The sequence below is a fragment of the Heterocephalus glaber genome, unplaced genomic scaffold (genome assembly GCF_053883595.1).
Source record: "Heterocephalus glaber isolate CG9 unplaced genomic scaffold, H.glaber_assembly_v1.0 deba00001465, whole genome shotgun sequence".
Lineage (NCBI taxonomy): Eukaryota > Metazoa > Chordata > Mammalia > Rodentia > Bathyergidae > Heterocephalus > Heterocephalus glaber.
This window is the reverse complement of record NW_028258312.1, coordinates 20615075-20641106: the sequence shown is the minus strand read 5'-3', so window position 1 is coordinate 20641106 and position 26032 is coordinate 20615075. Positions and strand designations below refer to the sequence as shown.

The following is a 26032-nucleotide window of genomic DNA, read 5'->3' as shown; positions in this document are numbered from 1 at the left end:
ACTTTTCAGCAATCCTGGGATGTTAAGGCTTTGGTGACTCTTAGAGATGAACTAAATGCATCTTGACAAATGACATGGACATGAGCCTTTTGGGGGCCAAGGACAGAATGTTACAGTCTAGATCTAGAATGTCCCCCAAAAGTCTCATGTGTTCAGAGTGGGGCTTTTGGGGAGGTGACTTTATCATGGAGGGACTGTCCTTATCATGGATTGAACCATTGATGAATTCATAGCTAACTGATAGCACAGGAAGTAACAAAACAGAGGAATGAGGCTCTAGAAAAATTCAAAGAAGAAATAATCTCCCAGATAACTATAGAGATGGGGAACAGAGTGAAAGACATGATTAGAGGCTCTAGAACAGAAATAGATGAAAAAAAAAAAAAAACAGATGAGCTCAGAAACATGCTGGAAGTCATGAATGCCCAGCATTAGAAAGAAATGGAAACCATGATACCCTACATAAGAAAGAAATGGAATCCATAAGACAGATTGAAACAGATATTCAGGAGATTAAAAACTCCATTGAAAGCAAGCATAGCAGATTAAGGGATCTGAAGATAGAATATCAGATATAGAAGACAAGATTGTGGTTAAGGACCATGAAAACAGAGGTTTCTTAAAAATAGTAAGGAACCACGAGACATCAATCCAGCAGCTGCTAGATAATGCAAAGAAGAATAACATAAGACTGATAGGAGTCCACAAAAAATACAGGAAAAAGTACAATTGACATTAAAAACTGTTCACAGAAGTAACAGTAGAAAACTTTCCAGACAGAGGTGGAGAAGTGGACACACAGATAAATGAGGCATATACAACTCCAACTAGCCATGATCAAAAAAAATCTACAACTAGACATATAATAGTCAAGATCCCAGAAACCCAACAGAAGAACAAAATCCTACAGGCAGTTAGAGAAAAGAAACAAATCACCTGCAAAGAAAAGCCCATCAGAATCACGACAGAATTTTCAACAAAAACCCTCAAATCAAAGAGATCCTGGAGTCAAGTATTTCAAGCCTTAAAAGAAAATAACTTCCAACCTAGACTGTTGTATCCTGCAAAATTATCTTTCAAAATCAACGGGGAAATTAGATACTTCCACGACAAAGAACACCTGAGAAATTTCATGAACACCAAAACAGCACTCCAAACAATTCTAAGCAACATATTAGAAAAACACAATGAAGGTCACAACTCCATGAGGTGCAACAGAGGGAAGCCACCAGGCGAGGCAAGAAACTAAAGGGAAAGGGGCAAAAAATAAGAAATAAAAAGAGCCAGCAATAGCAAAACATCATGACAAGGATGAGTCACTATCTATCAGTTATAACTCTCAATGTTAATGGTCTCAATTCACCAATCAAAAGAAATAGACTGACAGAACGGATTAAGAAGAAAAATCCAACAATATTCTGTATACAAGAAACACACCTAACTCAAAAAGAAATACATAAACTAAAAGTAAAAGGATGGAAAACAGTTCTCCACTTCACGGGAACCCAGAAAAAAGCAGGTGTGGCAATTTTATTTTCAGACAAAGTAGACTTCAAACCAAAATTAATTAAGAGAGATAAAGATGGTCACTACATCCTTGTGAAGGGAACAATCCAAGAGGAAGACATGACAATCCTAAATATATATGCACCAAATACGAATGCCCCCAACTATACAAAACAAATATTAATGGACATGAAAAACCAAACAAGCACTAATACAACAGCAGTGGGGACATCTATACCCCACTATCACAAATAGACATATCATCTAGGCATAAAATTGAAAATGAAATTCTAGAACTGAACCAAGCTATTGAACAAATGGTCTTAATAGGTGTTTACAGAGTGTTCTACCCCACAAAATCAGAATATACATTCTTTTTGGCTGCACATGGGTCATTCTCCAAAATAGAACACATGCTAGCTCATAAGATATGTCTAAGTAAATGTAAAAGAATTGAAGTTAACCCCTATATATTAACAGACCATAGGGCAATAAAATAGGAGATCAATGACATGAGAAACTGCAAAACTCACACAAACACCTGGAAATTAAACAACACCTTCCTGAACAACCAGTGGGTCACAGAGGAAATCAAAGAAGAAATTAGACAGTTTCCACAACTAAATGATAATGCCAATACAACATACAGGAATCTATGGGACACAATGAAAGCAGTTCTATGAGGGAAATTCATAGTAGTGGATGCCCATATTAGAAAAACAGAGAGAAGTCAAATAAATAACATAATTCAGAACCTCAAGCTCCTAGAAAAAGAAGAGCATAACAAACCCAAAGCTTGTACAAGAGAGGAAATTATAAAGATGAGAGCAGAAATCAGTGCAATGGAGACTAAGAGAATGATACAAAAAAAATCAATGAATCAAAGAGTTGGTTTTTTGAAAGAATAAATAAAATCAATAAACCCTTAGACAACCTTATCAAAAACAAAGGAAAGAAAAGGCTCAAATCCATGCAATTAAGAATGAAAATGTGAAGTCACAACAGACCCACAGAAATCCAGAGGATCATCAATACCTACTTCAAGAACCTATAGTCTAATAAAATGGAAAACACAGAAGAAATGGACAGATTCCTAGATATATATGAATTGCCAAAGTTAATGAAGATATAGAAATTCTAAACACCCCAATTACAGTGAGTGAAATTGAAAATGTAATAAAAAATGTACCAACATAGAAAAGCCCAGGTCTTGATGGCTTCACTGCTGAATTCTATAATATATTTAAAGATGAACTATCACCATTACTCTTTAAACTCATCCAGGAAATTGAAAGGGAAGCAAGCCTTCCAAATTCATTCCTGGAAGTAAGTATTACTTTGATTCCAAAACAAGGGAAAGACATAACCCAAAAAGTCAACTATAGGCCAGTCTCCCTAATGAGCATAGACGTAAAAATCCTCAACAAGATACTGGCAAACAGAATAAAAAGGATCATCAAGATCATACACCCTGACCAATTCAGATTTATCCCCGGGATGCAAGGATGGTTCAACATTTGTAAATCAATAAATGTAATACACTATATTAACAGAGTCAAGGACAAAAACCATGTAATCATCTCAATAGATGCAGAAAAGGCATTTGACAAAATCCAACAGCCATTCATGATAAAAACCCTACAGAAAATTGGAATAGAAGGTCTTTATCTCAACCTGATTAAGACTATCTATGAAAAACCAACATCCAACATCATACTAAATAGTCCAAAAATGAAAATTTTCATGCTAAAATCAGGAACAGGACAAGGATGCCCACTATCACCACTCTTGTTCAATATAGTTCTGGAAACATTAGTCATAGCAATTAGACAAGAGAAAGAAATAAAAGGAATAAAGATAGGAAATGAAGAAGTCAAATTGTCATTATTTGCAGATGACATGATACTCTATATAGAAGACCCCAAGAACTCCATCAAAAGTCTTCTAGACTTAATAACCAAATTCAGTCAAGTAGCTGGATACAAGGTCAACACACAAAAATCAATAGCTTTCCTCTACACGAATGACAGACTCACTGAGAGAGAAATAGGGCAAATAATTCCTTTCACAATAGCATCCAAAAAACCTGAAATACCTAGGAATCAACCTAATGAAAGAAATCAAAGACCTCTTCTCTGAAAACTGCAGCACTCTGAAAAGAGAGATTGAAGAGGATATAAGAAAATGGAAAGACATCCCTTGTTCCTGGGTAGGAAGAATCAGTATAGTGAAAATGACCATACTTCCAAAACTGCTATATAGATTTAATGCAATGCTGATTGAAATTCCATCAATATATTTCACAGAACTAGAGAAAACAATCCAAAAATTCATTTGGAACCAGAAGAAATTCTAGGCAACAGTGACATGGCTGGGAGTATTTCAATCCCCAACTTGAAACAATACTACAAATCTACTGTGATAAAAACAGGATGGTACTGGCAAAGAAACAGACCCAAGGATCAGTGGAATAGATTAGAAGATGCAGAAACAACTACAGATATGCTCAGCCACCTCATCTTTGACAAAGGAGCCAACCATCCTCATTGGAGGAAAGATAGCCTATTTAATAAATTGTGTTAGAAAAACTGGATTTCAACCTGCCAAAGATTAAAACTAGACCCATAACTATCACTATGCACTAAACTAAAGTTGAAGTGGATTAAGATCTAAATATTAAGACAAACATTAAATTTGCTGGAAGATAAGTCAGGTAGAACTTTTGAAGATATTGGCATAGGAAAAGACTTTATGGACAAAACCTCAGTAGCACAGGAACTACCACAAAGCATCAACCACTGGGATCTCATCTTATTAAAAAGCTTCTGCACTGCAAGAGAAAAGACCAACAGATCTAAGAGACAAACTACAATGTGGGAAAAAAATTTTCAGCAGCTGCACCTTAGACAAAGGACTACTATCTAGAATATATAAAGAACTGAAAAAAATCAGACCCCCAAATTCAAAGACCCAATTCAAAAATGGGCATATGAAATGAGCAGACATTTCTCAGACAAAGAAGTAAAAGCAGAAAATAAATACATGAAAAAATCACTGGTTGAGAGCTGCAGATGAAAACAACACTGAGATTCCACCTCACCCCAGAAAGAATGGCTGTTATAAAGAAATCATCCAATAACAAATCCTGGCTGGGGTGTGGGGAGAAAGGAACCCTTCTTCACTATTGATGGGAGCTCAGACTGGTGCAACCACTGTGGAAATCAGTATGGAGATAACTCAGAGAACTTGGCTTAGAGGTCCCATTTGACCCAGCTATCCTCCTGCTGGGTATCTTCCCAAAAGAATTAAAAGAATCATACCACAGCGATATATGTGCACCCATGTTTACAGCGGCACAGTTCGCATTAGTGAAAGCTTGGAAACAGCCCAAGTGCCCATCAACTGGAAACTGGATAAAGAAGATGTGGTATTTTTATAAAATGGAGTACCACTCAGCCATAAAGAATGAGAAGCTAGAGACATTTATAGCTAAATGGTTGCATATTGAGGCCATACTCTTAAGTGAAATAAATAGGACTCACATGTGTAAATACTGAATAGTTTCTCTAGTGTGAGAAACTGAAAGTGTAATTAAGGATTAAAAGGATTAAAACGAATAATGGATAATTTGAAATATGAAGAAAAGGTTCAAAGGGGTGGAGGGACAGGAGGGTAAGGGGAGAGACCAGGTTACAGGCTGGAATCTGGAAAGAATCCATGTATAGATTGTGTTTAAAATTATAGGAAGAGATGTGGATAGAGACTAGGCTGGAGCTCATCAGTAGGTTGGGAAGGAAGAGTCACTGAGATCAAAGGAGAGAAGGGTGTGTTTCCAGAAGAAGCACATACAACTATGTACAGTACACAGTACTCGATAGTATCATAAATGATGGTTACTGTTTTATGTACTTATCATAACAGGCTGTGCTTTTCATCCTTTAGAGCATAACCCTACTTATATAAAAGAGTTTACTGTAAAACCGTGTGCTGCTATGCCAGTGGTAGCCTCATGTATCTCATGTTTAACTCTGTATTTGGATAATATCAAGGGGCCATCACAGATGATTGACGTATACCTTCTCAGTTTTCACTTAGAAGTTGGCACTCTGTGTGGTACTTTGTGATACACATGGATGAAATTGCCTAATAACATATTTCTCAGATTATATTTCCATCACATGTCACATGACTCTGTGGAAATTTAAATTTTAAAAAATTTGGCCTATGTGGTGTGTACTAGTTAATGAGAAATTTTTCTCCAGACCACTATTTGTTCAATATTAGTTTTGAAAATCTTTCTAAAACAAATCACATCTTCTGATGTCTTGTTAATGCTTGAGATGTTTTTTTAAACTATATGGAAAAAATGTTTAAGTACTTTTCAGTTTTGCTTTGGTTGAACTCTATTATATTTGAATATTATTACAGTTTTTTTCCCTTGCATTGCTTTTCTTTGAATAATTTAAATTTTTGTATATGTGTGTGCTTAGTGAAGGATAATAAAGTTATACATTTTTTTTTAAATTCATAGCTGTCTGTGGTGTTAGGAGACGGGGCCTGGTGGGAAGGGGTCCATCACAGGGATCCACCTTTAGAGGGTATGTTTCCCTTCTAGTATCTTCCTTCACTGTGTTCTTTCTGGATGCCATAGGTTAAGCAGCTTTCCTCTGCCATGCCTTTCCATCTTGTCATTTCTGCCTTAGATCTAGCTAACCATGGAATGAACCCATTAGAAATTGGGAAACAGGCAAGTTGTGGCTGTTGAGTATTTTGTCCCAGTGGTGGAAAAGTGATTAATACAACAGGTTAATAAATTAGTGAATTACTAAGAAGTTAAATATCTTGTCCAAGAGTATTTAGTCTAACAAGCAAAAAAGCAAGCAAGAAAAGGCATCTAATCTTATACTTTTTGATTTCACATCCAGTGTTTTTTTTTTAATTGTGTGTCCCCCATGTTAAAATGTTTAGGGTTTTCACATAAACTGAGGTGCAGTCTCTTCAACTTCAGGGCAAGGGAAATATATGCGTTAAAGAGAGAGACATATGGGCCGGGGATTTGGCTCAGTGGTGCCACTGCCTGCCTTGCAAGCACAAGGTCCTAAGTTCTATCCCTGGCACTGAAAAAAAAAAAAAAGAGATATATTGTTCCACATGTTAAAGAAAAAAGAAAGATCTCGTACTTAGTACCAGATGCCAACCTCAGAAGCAACAGCAAAATTCCGTAAACTAATTGGTGACTAGAAAAAAATCTGACATGTACAGTAGGGAAGCAACACTGAGCAATGTGGCCCCACTGGCTAAATTCCATGACGGTCACTCTGTGCACATTTATGGAACAGGTGCCACCTATAAATGCCAGCATGTTCTGAAGTTTCATCAGGATAAAGGACAGTATCTGTCCCAATATCTTCAGGACAGTATCTGTCTGCGTTACCATTACTTTTCTCCAGGAACAGGACATCTCACTTATACATATTGTAAAAAGAACAAAAGACTACAAGGTAGAAGACTGTCCTTTCAGTTGTTCCTGAATGCTACGATTTTGTTGTATAATATTTAGGAAAACTATATTCCATTCTTTGCTCTCCCAACTTGTATCATTTTCAAAAGAGGAAGTTTAAAAGTGTGAAATTAGGAGGGCAAACAAATGCCATTAAAAGATGAATACTATTGAAATCCTGTTACTAAAAGCAATTCCTTGGCTTTTACTTTAAACACAACTATAAATCACAAACCACTTCATGTAAGATCCAAAGATAAATTGTATACACGTATTTATACCCAGAAATTTTGGTACAAAATTAACGCTACATAATGCTTAGGAGAAGAGCCTGATATGCCACCATTTGGTTACATATTTCAATTTTTCCTGATATGTGATGAAGTAGAAATGTGACATTTGATATTATCACTGACTGTTAATTCTGTGAACATTTTAATATTTTTTAGACATCCTAAGATTTATATTTTTTCCTCTTCAACTCAAAGTGAGAATTTAAATACCAAGTCTTTCCTTTCTTTTGAAAAAATAAATGCTACAATACACCTCCCAAGGTTAATCTGTGTCCTTGCACCTCCAGTGAATCCATGGCAAGAATGTTTTTTATTGCTCTGCCATATCTAAAATTGCTTAGTCCATACTCTCTCAGACACATCATTTTTCAAACTCAAACTTCCAAGTTTCATCAGAAAAAGAGCACATTATACTAGATGCAAAGTGAATGAGCACTAATTCATGTTCTTGGGATATGTGCCATTCTGCACCAAACAAGCAGCCCATATGCTTTAGGGTGAAGAAATAATCTTGCAGCAAGTAAACATTGTTAAGATACCGTAGGCTTTGAGTGATGCTTTGGCAAACTGTAAAGTAGTTTGTTCTAGAAATTGTATCATCCGTAGAGTCCTAGCCCTCAGTATTTGACTTGGAAAGGATGTACTTCCAAATACATAGGCTACATTCACAGCTGAGGATTTCTTATTTCCTTCTAATTCTCAGCCTATCACAGCCTGGCTTCTCTTTTTCTCTTCTTCAAATCCTGCTGGGAGAAGGGGGTAGAAGAATCCTGTTATGGAGCAACTTTGTCCCTCAAAATTCACATGTTGACTCCTACCCCCCAGTACCTGTGAATGTGACCTTATTTGAAAATAGTTTGTTTGAAAACAGTCAAGATAAGATGAAGCCACTAAAGCATGCCTTATCTTCAGTAAGACCAGCTTCCTTTTAAATAGGCATGATTTAGAAACAAGTGGGCATCCACCCAGAGAGAGCACCACATTAACATGAAGGCAGAGTTTGAGGTGCTGCAGCTACAAGCCAAAGAACACCAGAGCACCCAACAAAGCACCGGAAGCTGAGAGGTGGAACAGATGTCCCTCACAGTCCACAAAAGAAGCCAAATCCACAGACATCTGGATTGCAGACTTCTACCCTCAAGAACTGTGAGAAAATAAATTTCTGTAGTTTAGAACAACCAGCTTGTGCCCCTTTGTTACAGTAGCTCTAGGAAACAAATACAAACCCTACTGGAGAAGGGCAAACCTAGGCTCCATAGCGCCTCGCAAAAAGTCTTTTGTGACACTGTCAGTTTTGTAGGATACTACACCATTGAGAAATTTTAAAATCAAAAATCAAAAAATATTATGCATGCTGATCAATTACTTCTTCTCCTCAAAGGGCATCCTAAATGCTATTTCTTCTTAATCTCTCATTTGTTTTTCTATTTCCTCATAGCAATTTATTTTTATCTTTGGCACCTCTTCTTAACTTACGGTTATTTGCTCATCTCATTTCTCTCTAGTCCCACATACTCACCAAATTGTAAGCTCCTTCAGGTCAGGATTTGTACCTGACTCATTTTCCGGTCCTCCTCAGGCCCTCACACAAAGTGATAGGCCATTTTCTGTGCTTAGGAAATGTGGGTTGAATGAGCTCAGTCACAGAATGTAATAAATGTATTTTTTTAATAAATGAACCGTCTCTCTGAAAATCCACAGTGCTCACATTTTGTGTTATGGTCTCATTTTGGGGTGATTGGCTGCCCTTTATTGGCTAATGTCTACCATGTGGTAATGTCTTCATTTGCTGAGTTGATGTTCCAAATCTTACAATTCTTAGTCATAATTATTAGTTTTTCCCATGAATTTTGTGCTTCATTGAGGTTTTAAAGGGTAAAATTAACCTCTCAGCTTTTCCTCCATAAATTTATAATTTCACTGTGATTTCATTGCTATATTGGCTTTCATTTCAGAGGTTTGTCCAAAGTTGAAGTGATTATGTGGCTATTGTTTCTTCCTTTTCACAAATGTAGTTATTTCCTCACAATCTAACTTGCTCAACTGCATAGCAATCGATAGCAGGAACATGATGAGGAGTTATAAATATTATTTACTTAGAAAAGATAGATCTTAAAAAAAAGAAAAGATAGATCTTAAGGGAAATTGAATTTTTTACCTATGTTAAAATTATACCAGAATTTATGAAAATAAAGACTCATTCCCATAATATTCTTCCCTGCTTTGGCATCTGTTTACCTGGACATAAGTCAATGTTTTCTACAGAACACAACATTGTAAAATGTACTTTAACAAGTTCTTAAGGGATATCTTAAGCATAAAATTTGTTTAGCTATTCGACAATATGGAAATTTGATTATTTAAACATGAACTGGAAATACATAGCTAAAATTTCACTGACGCTATATATGACTACATAGATTAAGAAATGCAATTGGGAATTTATCACTTCTCTATTTGGGGCAAAGCTATCACAGACATTAGACTCATAAACTGCTATACATAATCACCTGAGGAAAACTCACCATGGGGTCAGAAAACTGTGCCTGGCTGTAAAACTAAACTTGAATGATTCACAAAACTTTAAGTCTCCTGGGGAAAAATTTAGAAAAGCTCACTTATCTCAGGTTGTCCTTTGTAAAAGCATTCTTCCTTGTTTGACCTTGAATCCCTCCAATTCTAAAACCATGCCATTCCCAGCCATGCAGATAAATGGATGGATAGAGATATAGATAGATAGACAGACAGACAGATAGATCCCTTGCCCCAAAATGTAAAGCCAGTCAGGCCCACATAAGAAGTAAAGACCCTGGGCCAGCAACCTAATACATCAGTGTCAAAATATTCAGATTGCACAATGAAGGGCCATGACCAATTCAGTGCACCTCGGGAGAGGAACACCATGGGACAGAGAAGAGTCAGCAGTTTCACAGAGTTCTTGCCTCTTCCTCTCTGAGCTATTGCCCACTCACTCTACTCTTTCTTTCAGCTTTTAACCTGCTTTTTCCTTCTGAATATATAAACTTATGTAAAATATTGTATCTTTTAAAGCTCTTCTTCAATCACACAACTACCACCTGGGCACTAAACACTAAATCTCCTCTTCTGTTCACATACGAGTTTCTATAGAAGGAAACCCACCTTCAAAATCTAAACTCTGCCTCTTTGTTTATTCCTTGACCCAGTGGGGCATCCACTATCTCTACAGAAAGGTTCTTCTTTGACTATGTTCATCAACAACCCAATTAGAAAACTGAACAGATAGCTTTTAGCCTTTACTTGATCTCTTGGGAAGATAACATCATTCCTCATTCCTACATTGAAATAATTTCCCCGTATGATTTCCATGACACTGAAATTTTCTACTTCTCCCTCCCCTCTCTCAATGGCTATTTCTTCTTCTTCCAGCATCCTTTTGGGCTTACATTCTCCAGCCCTCCTTTAAAGTCCTGAAGCTTTCCAAAATTCTCTTTGTTCCTCTTTTCTTCTAATTCTATCTTGCTCTCTTCAAACAAGAATTACCCTCTACTACCATATCTTTTTGGATGACCCAGACTAAACTTCCAGAGCATTATTTTGAACTTCAAACTCGTAAGTTGAATTTCTCAGTTCACGACTTTCATTTGAAAATGAAAAGGATGATGCCTTATTATGTTGCCTTCAAAAACTGCATTTGGCCTACAGGCTTCATCTCCCATTTTTGACAAAACTAAAACCTGGCCTCTATCCTTATTTTTATTCTCTCTATTCTCCCTGCTTCTTCCACTCCTGTTGTACAAGAGCCCCTCCCTGAATTATTATAATAGTCTTATACCTTGTGTCTGTCTCTTTCACACCACTAAAAGTGATATAACATATAAATGAGCAAATTAAGACAAGGTAGAATCTACAGTTTCTTAAGTGTTCTACCAGTTAGAGTTCTCTACCAGTGCAGATTTAATATAAAATATATGTATATATGATATATAAAGGATTTACTAAGTAGGTTTACAAAAATGCACGAATCAGTGGAGGAATATTGTAAAATGGCCATCTGCATACTGGATAGTCAGGGTTCCACTCAAAAATCAAAGGCGTGGAGCTCACTGCAGAGCTCCAACATGCATTTATGATTAAAACCCTACCAAAAAAAAATGGAATACACGGTCTCTACCTCAATCCTGATGAAAGCCATCTATGAAAAACCAACAACCAATATCATACAAAATGGTCAAAAACTGAAATCCTTCACACTAAAATCAGAAACAAGACAAGGATGTCCACTATCACCACTCCTATTCAATATAGTCTTGGAAACATTAGCCATAGCAATTAGATAAGAGAAAGAAATAAAAGGAATAAAGATAGGAAACAAAGAAATTAAATTGTCATTATATGCAGATGACATGACACTCTATATAGAAGACCCTAAGAACTCCACCAAAAGCCTTCTAGACTTAACAACCAAATTCAGTAAAGTAGCTGGATACAAGGTAAACACACAAAAATCAATAGCTTTCCTCTACATGAATGACAGACTCACTGAGAGAGAAATAGGGCAAACAATTCCTTTCACAATAGCATCCAAAAAATTGAAATTCCTAGGAATCAACCTAATGAAAGAAATCAAAGACCTCTTCTCTGAAAACTGTAGCACTCTGAAAAGAGAGATTGAAGACAATATCAGAAAATGGAAAGACATCCCTTGCTCCTGGGTAGGAAGAATCAACATAGTGAAAATGGCCATACTTCCAAAACTGCTGTGTAGATTCAGTACAATCCCAATTGAAATCTCAGCAGCATACTTCATAGACCTTGAGAAAACAATCCAAAAATTCATTTGGAACAAGAAGAGACCTAGAATAGCAAAAGAAATTCTAGGCAGTAGAGACATGGCAGGGTGTATCACAACCCCCAATTTGAAACTATACTACAAAGCTACTGTGATAAAAAAAACAGCATGGTACTGGCAAAGAAACAGACCTAAGGACCTGTGGAACAGATTAGAAGATGCAGAAACAACTCCAGACACACTCAGCCACCTCATCTTCAACAAAGGAGCCAAGCACCCTCACTGAAGGAAAGATAGCCTCTTTAATAAATGGTGCTGGAGAAATTGGGTTTCAGCTTCCCAAAGACTAAAACTAGACCTATATCTCTCACCATGCACTAAACTAAAATCAAAATGGATTAAAGATCTAAATATTAAAACAGAAATGCTGAACTGGCTGCAAGAGAGGTTAGTAAGAACTCTTGAGACATTAATGTAGGAACAGATTTTATGAACAAGTCTTCAGATGCCCGTGAACTAACCTAGACAATCAACAAGTGGGATCTCTTCTTACTAAAAAGCTTCTGCACAGCAAGAGAAATCATCAATAGTGTGAAGAGACAAGCCAAAATGTGGGAAAAAATCTTCACCTGCTGTTCCTCAGACAAAGGTCTACTTTCTTGAATCTATAAAGAACTTAAAAAAATAAGACCTCCCAAATTTAAAGACCCAATCCAAAACTGGGCAGCTGAAATGAACAGACATTTCTCAGACAAAGAAGTAGAAATACCAAGTAAGCATATGAAAAAATGTTCAACATCACTGGTCATTCAAGAGATGCAAATGAGAATAGTGCTAAGATTCCATCTCACCCCAGAAAGAATGACTGCTATCATGAAATCAACCAATAACAAATGCTGGAGGGGCTGTGGGGAAAGAGGAACCCTGCTCCACTGCTGGTGGGAGTGTAGACTGGTGCAACCACTGTGGAAATCAGTATGGAGATACCTCAAAGAACTAGGACTGGAAGTCTCATTTGACCCAGCTATTCCCCTGCTGGGTATCTTCCCCAAAGAATTAAAAGAATCATACCACAGTGATATATGTGCACCCATGTTCATAGCAGCACAGTTTGTAATAGCTAAAATTTGGAAGCAGCCCAATTGCCCATCAACTGGAGACTGGATAAAGAAAATGTGTTTTTTTATCAAATGGAGTATTACTCAGCCATAAAAAATGAGAAATTAGAGACATTTATAGTTAAACAGATGCACATTGAGTCGATACTCTTTAAGTGAAATAAATAGAACATACATGTGTAAATACCAAATAGTTTCTTTAGTGTGAGAAACTGAAAGTGTAAATAAGAACTAAAAGGTATAATAGGTAATGTGAAATAGGAAGAAAAGGTGCAAAGGGGAAGGGGAAATGGGATGGGTAGGGGAAAGGAAAGAAGAGAATGGAATTAATATGAGAAAATGAAAAAATGGAAATAAAGTCTTTTGTAAATGGGGAAAAATAAGAACCAAGAGAGATTATGTAAAGGTGCAAATTTCTAATGATGAATGTCATTATATTGTACACCTAAAATGTATCAATAAAATTAATTTTTAAAAACCAAATTCTTGAAGCCTCAGTGATACTTTCATTCTGTGAATATGCAATGTTCATTCAACACCTCTCATCTATGACCATTATACACCATGAATAATTCCATCCCTCCACACTCAATAATCACCTATTTGTCTTTCTCTCCTCAAGCATCTCCTTTGTGTCTAAGACCATATCTTCATACCACAATGCCCAGCACACAAAAGATGGTCAAGAAATGCTTGTCTGATGGATGAGTAACAAAATAGCTCAGGTTAACATTCCCCACTTTCACTTGTACATGCAGAGAACACCTCATGCTCAGCACTCAACTGACAGTTTACCTCTGAAAAGAAATTTCTCCAGTTCCCGCTGGCCAAATTCAAGACCTCTTCCCAATGATTTCCATACACACTTCAATTGTAGAAATTGCCACATTTTATTGAAATGGTTGCATATTTGACTCCTCAAGCAACCCTAATTAATACAGTTGGGCAAAATATCTATATAAAAAAGAAGAAAACTCTAAATTACATCTTACTAAATTCTATTGGAGAAAATTGAAATTTAATGTAAAAGTTGAGCATATATATATTATTTTCTTCTGCAGGGTTTAGTTCATTCAATTAAGCTTTTTGACTCTCTAAGTGTGCGATTTAATACCCTCTTAAATATTGTTACAGATAGGCATGAGATAGTGGACATAAATGACAACTGAAATCAGGGTTCTGATGCCCAAACTGCAGAGAAAAGGAAAGAAAAGAGAACCCTGAAGAATTGGCTAGTCATCTCTTAATCCTTACTGCATATGTTACATGTTTCACAAGCACAGCTGATTTTCCATATTTGTTTCCAATGATTGGCTGTGAATGGAAATAAAACTACAGCAACCTACCTCTCCAACCTCTATTCCTACTTCTATTTTCTTATTGGTAAGAGCAGAAATAACATTGCAGACACTAAATTTCATTATCTAGTATTAGAAAAAAAACTAAGTACGTTTATTCAGATTTTTATTTAACCTGGAGCCTGTTTCCTTTTACCCAATAAGTCATATAAGTGCCTATAAAGTGAACCAATTAAATCAGTTTATAATGCCAACTGCATATTAGCAATTGTTTCATAAAAAGCTCTTTCATCTCATTACTCTTGTGGTTAACACTTTCAAAATGTGACCACACAATCTGTTATTGAATGGAATTTTGATTATTGGCTAAATATAGGTGGCTAACTACAATGTTTTGAAATGACACATTGAAAACATCTTAACAAACTAGGAAGGAATATATATCAACTCATGTGCAGATTGCTGTATTGCCAGATGCTACTATGTTGTCATATTCACTTCCCTCACTGCCTGTCTACCCTGAAGGAGCTTACAATTTGGAATGGAAATAATTATATGGGTCTATAATACAAGACAGGTGGAAGAAAGAATTGTCTAAATAGCTTAGCTAGGTGGTCAAGAAAGACCTCATGGTATCATAACCAGACCTTGAGAATGAATGTAGTTTCCTTAACCCTCACTAAGGGAAAATCAAGGTTCTTTGCTTTCCACTGGCCACAATATTAAAAAAGAAAACAGTTTCTGTTTCACTCAGTTACTTGTGGATAGGTGCCAAGAATTAGTCACTTTTTTTCCTCTGGAACACAAAACACAACACTTGCAATTTAAAGGAAGGGAGGTTTATATTGGCTCACAGTTTCAGTGGATTCCGTCTATGGTCAGTTGACTACAAAGCAGAAAGTGCATGTCAAGTGCCATGGTAGAGGTATTCTGTGCACTGCATGGTGGCCTGGAAGCAGAGACAGTGGGGAAGAGCAGAGGATAAGAATACACTCTTGGAGTTCACACCCCCAGTGACCCATCCCTTCCTACCAGGCTCCACCTCCAAATGTGAGACATTTGCAGGACATTTTAGATCTAAACCATAACACCCTGCAAAATCAATAGTTAGAAATATGGAGAAAGGAGGAAGAAGGAAATGTGAGTATCAGTGAAAGACAGAAGCAAAGTGCAGGCCTGGAAGCCAAAGCCTTGAGACTTGATTTCAGCTCTGACACTCACCAACCATGAGCCATTAGGACCCAGCATCTCCAAGTCTTGAGTTTCCCAAACTCTGCAAAGAGAAAACAGGACCAGAGGAGCCTCAAAGGTCCCTTCCAGCTCTGAACATCCACAATGACTAATTACCTGGGTCCTCTGCTCTCCTTGTTTGTTATTCATTAGCATCTCTATGGGAGCAATAAAAGGAAATGGAATTTCAACCAGCCAATTTTGCTCCACATCAGCTCTGGGAAAAGGTTTGATAGACCTCGTAGCTGAGGTCTACCTGTTTTTCACTTAGCAACACATTCCCTGCCCACCATTCACCACAGATGATCAAGAATTTACCATATTTTCTGTTTTTACTTTCTTCTATTATCTATGGAGTTTATTTTCATAATCCCACTTTTTACAGGTTCACAATATTCCAGAGGTCCTCCTACAGCACATGAGCATTAAAAATTAGGTACTGTAAGATTTACTAGAATTATCACAGATTCAACTTTATATTCTGCTCACACAAGTCAAATACATCAAATGTTTTCCACCCAAAATATTTAAATGTGGTTGTTAAAATGGACACATGACACTGTTTGCAATATCAGGGTCACATAATAAATATAGTCTTCTCGTGTTCAATAAACATACTAACAACAAATATTCATATGCAGCTTATGTACAAGGCACTATATTAAGTGTTTTATATGCTATCTTCTTCCAGTTTGTGCTGTTATAGCAGAATATCTGGGACTTGGTGACAGAAATTTATTTCATACAGTTCTGGAGGCTAGAAAGTCTGAGATCAAGGCTCTGGCATCTGGGAGGATCTTCTTGCTGTGTCCTCACCTGGCAAAATATGAGAGGGTGAGAAGGTGTCAAACTGGACCTTTAAGAGTGGCACTAAGCCTACCCACAGAGGCAAAGCCCTTAGGGTCTAATCATCTCTTAAAGGTCCTACACTTAATACTCTCAATACCACTTCAATTTAACCATGAGTTTTCAAGAGGGTAAACATTCAGACATAGCAGATGCTAAGAGTTCTATATTATTGTCCCCAGTGCACTAGAAAAAGACTTCTGTCGATTTTGCTAAGCACTGACTCTCCCAGGTCCTCACAGCCGTACCCTGCACTATTTGGACCCTCAGATCCCAGTGGTCTGTTTCCAGAGCCTGCACCACTTGCCACCACGCCCTGAGTCATGACTGATAAACCCTTGTATCTTCTGTGAGAGACTCTGCCTTGAGGGAAGATCTAGAATACGCCATCATTACTTATCACCTCATCGAGGTGATCTTGACAAGTTATTCAACTGTTGGCTCCTTCCATTTCCTCCTCTATAAAAATGAACATATTGCCAGCACTACTTCATATAGAAATAGAGATTAACATCTGCTGCAGCATAACAAACCAGCCAAAACAATGATGTGACTAACAACCCCTCGTTTTTACTTACAAATCTGCAATTTGGACAGGACTCAGCAGGGAAAGCTCATTTGGGCTCCACAGAGCATTAGGAGGAACAGCCCAATGGAGGGGAATAATCTACTTACATGAGAGATAACTTTCAGACCAGCAACTTGGTGTCAGTTGTAAGCCTTGGTTCTTCTCTATGTATTCTGGGCTTCCTCACAGCATTCCACCTGGGTCCCAATAGTGAGCACTCACAAACAAGGAGACAGGCAGAAACTGCCCCTCTCCTTTTGACTTAGCCTTAGAAATCCCATAGCATCACTTTTCCATACTCCATTAGTCAAAACAGTCACAAGAACCCACCCAGCTTCAAGAAGAAGAGACATAGACTCCACCTCTTGTTGAGAAAGCGGCAAAGTTGTGGAAAAGCATGCCAAAATGGAAATGCTGCTGTAGTCATTTTTGGACTATTGAAGCTGAGACATCTTGAGCCCTTGAATCTGGTTTTCCTCAAAGGAAATTTGTACTTAGCCAAAGAATGATTGGAATGTGCAGCTACTCTATGATTAGGCAAATATGTCCTATCTAATGACATGGGACAGAAGGGTACTGTTCACCCATCACCCACAATGACATGCGAAGCCTGATAATAGGGTTTTCTCATACTCCTCGATAGATACATAAGGAATTCCCAGGCACTAGGCCATGAAAGCCAAAAGGAGGCCAACCCAAATCTCAAACTGAAAGGTAGAGAGACAACCAGCAAATGGACACTGATCAGCACTGGAGAAAGAAAACAAATACTGAGTTCCTGTCAGAATAGGTACTTTGCTTGAGTTATAAAACCTTCCTTCAACCTCTCCTCATGTGCTTACATTTTCACTGACCAAAATCTCATATTTTTAAGTTATCATAAATTTCACAATGAGCCATCTCCTAATTTAATCATCACAGCAAACCTTTTGGTTATCATATTCAAATAATATCCAATAGACCATTTTAAAGTCGGCTTCCCTTCAGGTGGTATGATGTGATCAGCTGCAGATGAGGTGCATACTTTCTCAGAGAAAGTGTTTCTAGTCTAGTGCTCAAAGGACTCTGGTTGGGCTGGCCCAGGTCATATGTGACCTACAAGCCAATGACTGGGAAAGGAGTGTAAGGTACTGAATGGCCCAAGACAACAGCAGCACGCAGTTTGGTCGTTTGTATCACTGAGCTTCTCCAGGTGGCTTATTCAGAGTTTAAGCAAAATGAGCTCTATGCCACCTCTCGTTTACTTTCTTTTTCACTCCAAGAAATAGTCATTTGTTTCTAATATTTTTCTTCTCCAAAACTTCTCCTTATCTATAACAAAACCTCTCTTCTTATTCATGTCTGTGAAATTCTGAAGCATCAGAAGGATGTTTTTATAAAATGGTTCCATTTACAGGTAATTCTATAGCAAACCCCCAAAGGATTGTGAGGCAGTGAAATTTTAGTATAGTATTCTCTTGGCTACAATAATTCAGCCACTGCAGCCCATATCATGAGATCCATGTTTTAACAAGAATCTTGCTTTACAAGGAATCCAATATCCGTCCAGTGCACTTAAGAAAATCAAGTAAAACAGGTGTTTCCTCAATTAACAATTTAGATTTTTGTGAAAAATGAGTGAATCAAAATAGAAGATAATATTTCTAGCAAAACATACCAATACTCTACATTTCTTGTTTTCCTCAAGACCTCGAATATATCATTTCAGGTATACATTTTTAAAGTAATTAATTTAACGCATGTTTTGCAAAGAAAAATACAAAAATTCATTATTCACAGCAATCTCACATTAACCAGTATGTGTTTAATCACAAAAATCTGTCAAGAAATGAAGTATAACTTTCACTTCTAAATTAACATGAGTAATATGATGAGCTGAAATTTCCAATTCTATGAAAAATCTGGCTGAAATATTTTACAATAAGTAGTGTCCATGTTTACAAATATTTTTAAATCATGATGTTTCTTAAGTTAGCTCATTGCAGTTTCTTTTAACTTTGGCAGAATCAGGAATTCTCTCATGTCATACAAAAATGGAATCTATTGGTCATATCCCACTTATAATTCATTGTAGATTGCTCTCAGAAGACTAGCATCTCTTCTGATATTCTACCCAAGATAATTCTCACTATGAAGTAAAGTTAAATTTGATTCCATTCCCAACTCCCTAATTTAAGCAAGTCTTGTGAAAGCCAGCATTTTTCCTAAGTATTACAACTTTAAAAGGAGAAATTCTGAATTGTATTTGGAGTCCTAGATAGTTTGTCTGAAAACATTTTAAAATGTCTTCTGAAAGGATCTAGGACAGAAAGACAGAACACATGATGACAATAGTTGGAGGAAAATACAGGGTGTAAGCATGTTATCATCCAGGGATGTCTCCACATACCTTGTCTTCTAACTCCATGACTTTAAGAAAGCAAATTTGAAGCCCAAATCAGAGAGTGCCAGATTTCCTTATTTATACAAATCTATTAATTCTATGGTGAAAATGACTAATTTATCTTCCAAAGCAGGATACTTTTGAGAATGAAGGGAGTATTCTTAATAATTAAACCTTTTTAATACACACAAACTGGAACCATTTTGGATAAAAACAGAACATAGTAGGTTTGCCCTGCTCATAGACAATAACTTGATCTAAGAGAAATTAACTTCAGAATGATAGTTGTTTGCGGAAAACTTCATAAAATTCTACATTGACTTGACTTTTTATTGAAAATTTCTATAGTCTCTCTAGTATAAGGTCCTCCTTCTTGCACTAGACCTATCCAATATCTTTTCAAAGCTACTGAAAATTCTGATCAGAGCACTGAAAAAATAGTTGGCAAATAAAATCGAGTGGACACAAACTCTGGACAGATACTAATCACAACCAGAAAATATCTAGGCTCATTATAATATCATGTCCTAAAACCTTGGGAATCTCAATGAGTCTATCTCAAATGGGGTCCTTGGAACTTTACTGGCCTCTCCCTCAGCAGAATTCTCTCCCCAGTACTGCGTGAAGTTACCTGCTTCTACCTGAGCCCCAGTGAGCTCAGAGTTCCCTCTTTTGTGAGGCTTATACTTGGCGGTATACTTACACTGGAGTTCTCTGATGACTGGGTGGTTGTTGTTAAATTACACGAACCACTCCAAAGGAATCAGATCTCGGGATAGCTCCAGAGCAGGTTATTTTCCTTTCGTTCCCAATTGAGCCAAAAAAATTTATTCATTTACTAGTCAGAAAATAAACTTGATGTATGTTTCTCAGGAGGTTGGTATGCTGTACCTTTTTATGGCAGAATGCCACATGTACATCAGAAAGGAATACTTTGTCACGTGGCCACAGCTGCCGGGGCCACAATTCACTCAGAGCTTATAAGGTAAGCAAGGCTGAGTCCAGAAAACACCGCAGAAAACCAGTCCAGAGGGAAATTGTCCTGGGCTGCAGGTACTTCCTCTCCTCCTGGCTTTGACGCACGGGGTCACTGGCTGCAGAGATTTTCCAAAGCAACAGCAGGGGGAGAGGAGAGGAGAGGTAGAGACAAATTTTTCATCATATTTTCCCTACTTTTACCTCCCAGACCACAAGCCCTGTGTTTCTTGCCACTACCACAAGCCGCTGAATTTATTATGCCCTTCCGCCGATACTTCTGGTAATTTTAACTGTAGAGAGCGTAGTCTGCTCCCTGACAAACCTGAATGAGAAGACTGGTTATTCTTTGCTCAGCCATGACTATTTTCACTAAAGAAATGCTTGATTTCTTGATGACAAGCTTTCTGCTTTCCAAAAAATAAATGCTTCACTAACTGCTCTAACAGAATGGAAACTTTCCCCTCAGAGTAAATCGTTATCAAAATCAAGCATGGCCCTAATATATTTTTTAAGTTTCAAAGTAATTCTAAGTAACTGATGTCTCTAATAATGTACATGCTTTGAATCACTGATGGTCCAGGAATTAATTAAAGGACTGCATTGACAATTACAGTATTAATAAAATTAAGATTTCATTCTTCTCACTGGAAAAAAAACACCATTATTTTAGACTTACCAAAAAAAAAGACTTTTATGAGCATATTTCAGCCTACCATGCTGTAATCAAGCATCTTTATTGATCTTATTTATATTAATAAGGCAGTAAGGAGGAAGCTTCAGATTTAAAAAATCAACAACCACCTAAGTCTCTGAAGTCTTAAACTAAGTTAAACCTAAGTCTTAGGAATCAATGACAAGATGAAAGAAGAGCCACCGTCACCTAGTTTTGCCAGCTAGACTGGATTCGTCATCTTCCAAATTCTGTTTGCCTCTCCTTTGGTCAGTGTAGGGACACTCACTGATCAGCATCTAGTTTCACAAAGTAGGGGTTCCTGGTCCATGATATGAAAAGCTATTAACATACCCACAGTTGGCTCTGAAATACGCTTTCAAGAATTTAAATTTGCCAACCCTCATTTGAAGTTTTTTAAATAAAAGTGAATGTTTATTAACACTCTCCCCCCTGCTGTGGATAAAAATGGTCACAATATTCTCACAGTGGGGAAAAAAATGAACATTCTCCAGAGCCTCTGTATATGGAGAAATAGAGTTTCTGGCCAAGAATAAAAATAAGAAATTCCGAAATGTTTGGAGCTTCTGGTTAAACCTTCAGTTGTATATTTCTCTTAGCAAAGCATTTGTCATAAGTAGTTTGTCTGCTTGAGTATGATGTATGTGACTGGACTGAAATTGGCTGAATAATTTATGCTATTTATTGTTCTGGAAAGTTTCTTTTCATAATAAATAAATAAATAATGCTGTCTGAGAGGGGGAAATAGTGGCAGCTGTCAATAGTGTGAGTAGGGGAAAAGTTATTTTTCTACACTGGATGCTAATGAAGTACATCTACAGACATGGTCTTCACATAGAAGGGCAGGACTCTAATAGGTGAATACCGCCAGCATTTTCAATGAAACCAATTGGCTAAGAGAAGCTGTCAAATAGGTGTGAAATGAGCTAAATTACAAGTGATACACTTTCTTTTAAGGTACTTTGCTTTGTTCCTTACAGTGCCTTGCAGCAAAAAATTTAATTTAAATACTGAAAATGGAATGCAGCTATATTGATTTAAATTCACTAAGCAAGTCTTGGAATCTATTTCGCTTCCTGAATAAGTGTAGAGTGTGTGTGAGTCTGTTTGTGCTTGCGTCCAAGTGCCATCAGCTCTTCTACTACTTATGAGTGAGTCACAGTTTATTAGAACCTACCACAATGTATATTAGCATAAAACACATAACTTGAATTGTCAGTTTATAAAATTTTCAGAATGGATGATTATAGTTCTGTTCTTACTGTAAATTCTTACATAGCTCTGGTGATTTATCCTACCTGGTGAAACACTGGGCTTATGTTAACCCTGGCTGTTCACTGCTGGGGTTTTTCTGTGTGTGTTTGTATGGTTGGGTTGTTCTTTTGGGAGAGAAGGGTTTACCCTTTTATCACATAAATTTCATTCCTGGAATGCATGCAAATGCAGAGTTCTAGACAAAAGAATGGATGGATGCATGGATGGATGGATGTGCAGAAATGCATGTGGCTTGATGTAGCTGATTCTGATTCACAGATAACTCACTGTAAGCTATGACTAAAAATATTTGAAATGTTTACAGGCTGCACAATATATATGTTTGACATATTAGAGGAGACTTCTATCAGCTGCTCAGTAACCATGCCAGAAAAACGCCTCGAAAGAATCAAGCAAAATCACAGCCCCTCGTCTGCAGTGCTGTTTCTAATTTGAAGGCAAATTCATCTCTGACATAGAGCAGATTCTGTGCAGGTGGAAGCAAGCCCTTCTCTGCTCCTCTCTCTGCCAGTCAAATTATGTCATCAGTGAAGGATCACTGGTTTTTAATGATACGGTGGCCTCCATACTGAGAAGCAGTCCTAGCAGAGCAGTATGCATAGCCAATAAAATGGCTGTCACCAAATTACAATTGACACTTAACATCACTAAATCTGCGGTGTAATTCCTTGTGACAGTTGTGTAGGTATATTAGAAGAAAATAATTTACTTCAAACCCAGCATGTTAGACACATTTTCCTGAGCGTAATTCATGTCACATTTACAGTAGCCAAAGCAAGCAGTCTCGAGGCAACCTTAATCGGGGAAGAGATCATAGATACCAACATGTTCATTGAAGTATGATTATTTATGCATGCAATAAACAAAGCTCGAGCAGTTGTTCGTTGTAGGTTTTAATTGTTATTGGAGGTTTTAATTGTTATTGGGTTTTAAATGAATATTAGCCTCTTTTGCTGTAGGGAATAAGAAAAACTATTTTTTAAAAGCCACATTTTATATGGAAAGCAGGCATCAGCTAAAAAAGTCTTTTTTTAAAAGGATTAAAGGGACATTTGCTTGGCCATCACCCTTACCCCAGCTCTATGTTGTTTGGGCTTTAATTTCTCTGCTGATTGATTACCACGAGACCATTGCATCTTTGTCCAAAAGGCAAGAAAGTAAAAAAGCCAGCCATAGTATTTGTCTTCCCTCCGAGTAATAACATTGAGGGACAAAGGTCCGAGAGGCACACAGTTTCTTCTGGAAAACTCTTTTGATCCGTTCATTCCTAGCAGATCTGCAGAAAGATCCTTCCCTGGCCTTCAAAGCATATATAAATATATGACAGAGTTAAAGGTCTCCGCTCTTCAGAATGAAGTGTTTTGAATGTCTGGTGAAATGGGACCGCAAAAAATTCATTCCAACTTTGTCTCTAGGCAATTCACCTTTGGCCCAGTGATGATATGAGTCTTTCTGCTGAGGGGAGAGATATAATAAGTCAGCTCCGGCAGTCTTGAGGAGGCTGGGGCCTATTTGTTAGCAGAATGAGGCAGGTGTACTCTGCCATGGGAGATTAGCTCATCCCAGCATGATAATTACCTCCCAGGAAGCCCTCAAGGTTACGCAGCAAGTGTAGGAGCTGCAGATCCAGTCCTGGAAATGGGCATGCCTGGGTCATTAAGTAGTCTTAATTTAGAAACTCCAAATTTAAAAACACAAATCAGTGAGTGATAATTTCCCTGTCCCTTCATTAAAACATTAAAATGTCTCCAACAAATGTGAGCTCACTGGAGAATCGTGGGCTCGGTTAGAGCTCAGCTTTGAGGTGTGGGAATTAACCTCTGTCCATGTCTCTTAGTTGATTTTTTTTTTTTTTTATCAAACTGAGAAACTGCAAACAAAAAGAAACCACATGCAGCTGGCGGAGGAGGTCCTATGTGTGCTGTGTGTGCCATTTGCTTCCCTCAACTGCTTAGAAAATAATTTTGAGTGAGTTGTGTACTTTCTGAACCAGAATCAGAGCATTTCAGCCATGACACCAAAGAGCAAAAGGGGGAAATGGCAGTTGGGGTTACTCGGGTCATGGATATAGAGTTTAAGAACACAGATTGCTCTTCCTGCACAATCATGACATTGAGGCGGCCATTCTGCGGGTCTCAGGCTGCTGAATGCTTTAGTGGAGCTAAACAGAGCCTTGTCACTGCCTCGAGGCATAGGCAAAAGCCAGAACCTCTTTGGTTTTCTAGGTCAGTGAGGATGACCCGAGGGATTCTTCAGCGTCACTGGTCCCTGGAGAACACTCCGGAGAGCGCAGGCTGGAGAGGCAGTGGCGTTTGACTACATGGCCACAGCTGCTCGGGTTCATCACACAGGGGAGGGTACACACAGACAGGGGCAAAAATAGAAGGAGCCATATGGTTAGGAGTCAAAAGTTTCACCAACTTCAGGTGAGGTTTTGCTGGACAAAGCCACTTCTAAGGATTTCTGAGGCAGAGGCACCAACGTTATCAGAGCTTTCTTGGAGGTGAATATTGGAGTCTTAAAGATGTGTGATGGCAAAAGATTTCACTCCAATACCAGAGCCTTTGGTGAGCAGGAATATTATAATAAAAATCCTGAAGGAGATCAAGGAGAGATTTAATTTTTCTTGTTACTAAATGATTTTAGTTGTGTGTCCACTATCTCTCTATAGTGTCTACCCATTGTACGCTCTATGTTGACATTGTATTGATTATTAATTGAGGGTATGTGAAATCTTGGTGCTTTCTCATATTGTTTAGGATCTGTTCAGCGGCAAGGACATTATGACAACTTTGAGTATGATGGATATTTGTGAGAAACACACCCTTTCTTAAAACCATGCTACTTTAGGACACTCTACCAAGACAGCAAGGATTTCTTAGAGCCCCAATCCAGAGGTACCCACCCCCTTGTCATCAGGACCCCTGCACTGGCACTACCAGCATCCTCACAACACCCAGGACAAGAAAAGAATCAAATACATATAGTAACTCCTGCTGCAGAAGCCATCTACAGAGAATGCACAAAAACCATTCCACACTCATGATGTCAGAAAGCACCATGAAATCCTGGTCACACTTATCGCAAAGTAACTTAATCTCTATTTTGAAAACACACAATTGTGTTATTCTTGTGTGGACATAACATAGAAAAATACCCTCACCCAGAAGGGGCAGTTTAACCGAGGGCAGCTGGCATTATGTGTCTTACTACACAGATACTTCCAAACCAGGTCGTATAATTCCCATTACCAAAGCAAGTCTGATCTGTCACAGAACATGTGTCTGGTTGCCCCTTTATTAGGAAAAGCTGATTCAAAGAAATTATCAAAGAAACTACCAAATTTAGCATAATTCTCTTAAGAGAGGATTTAAAGATTTCTTTTAGAATATTATCTATTTCAAAGAATGTTTTTCATCCAATATAGGGAAGGGAGTTGGGTATACACATACACACCACAATGAGTATGCATATGCAAACATCTGCACACATACACACATATATACATCTATACACATATACACACATATATACACATACATACATATACACACACACCCTCACCCATTTTACTA

General features: G+C 37.6%; 1 long non-coding RNA gene across 1 annotated transcript in view; it reads right to left on the bottom strand.

Annotated features, from left to right (window-relative positions):
• The window catches only part of LOC110348507 (uncharacterized), a 31213-nt gene extending 11515 nt beyond the window's left edge, over nt 1-19698 (bottom strand). The window contains exons 1-2 of the long non-coding RNA XR_015438894.1: nt 17238-19698; nt 15708-16532 (exon numbers count right to left, since the gene is read on the bottom strand). This is a non-coding gene — a long non-coding RNA (uncharacterized LOC110348507). The remainder of the gene's footprint in view (nt 1-15707; nt 16533-17237) is intronic.
• Between the last annotated feature and the right edge of the window lie 6334 nt (nt 19699-26032).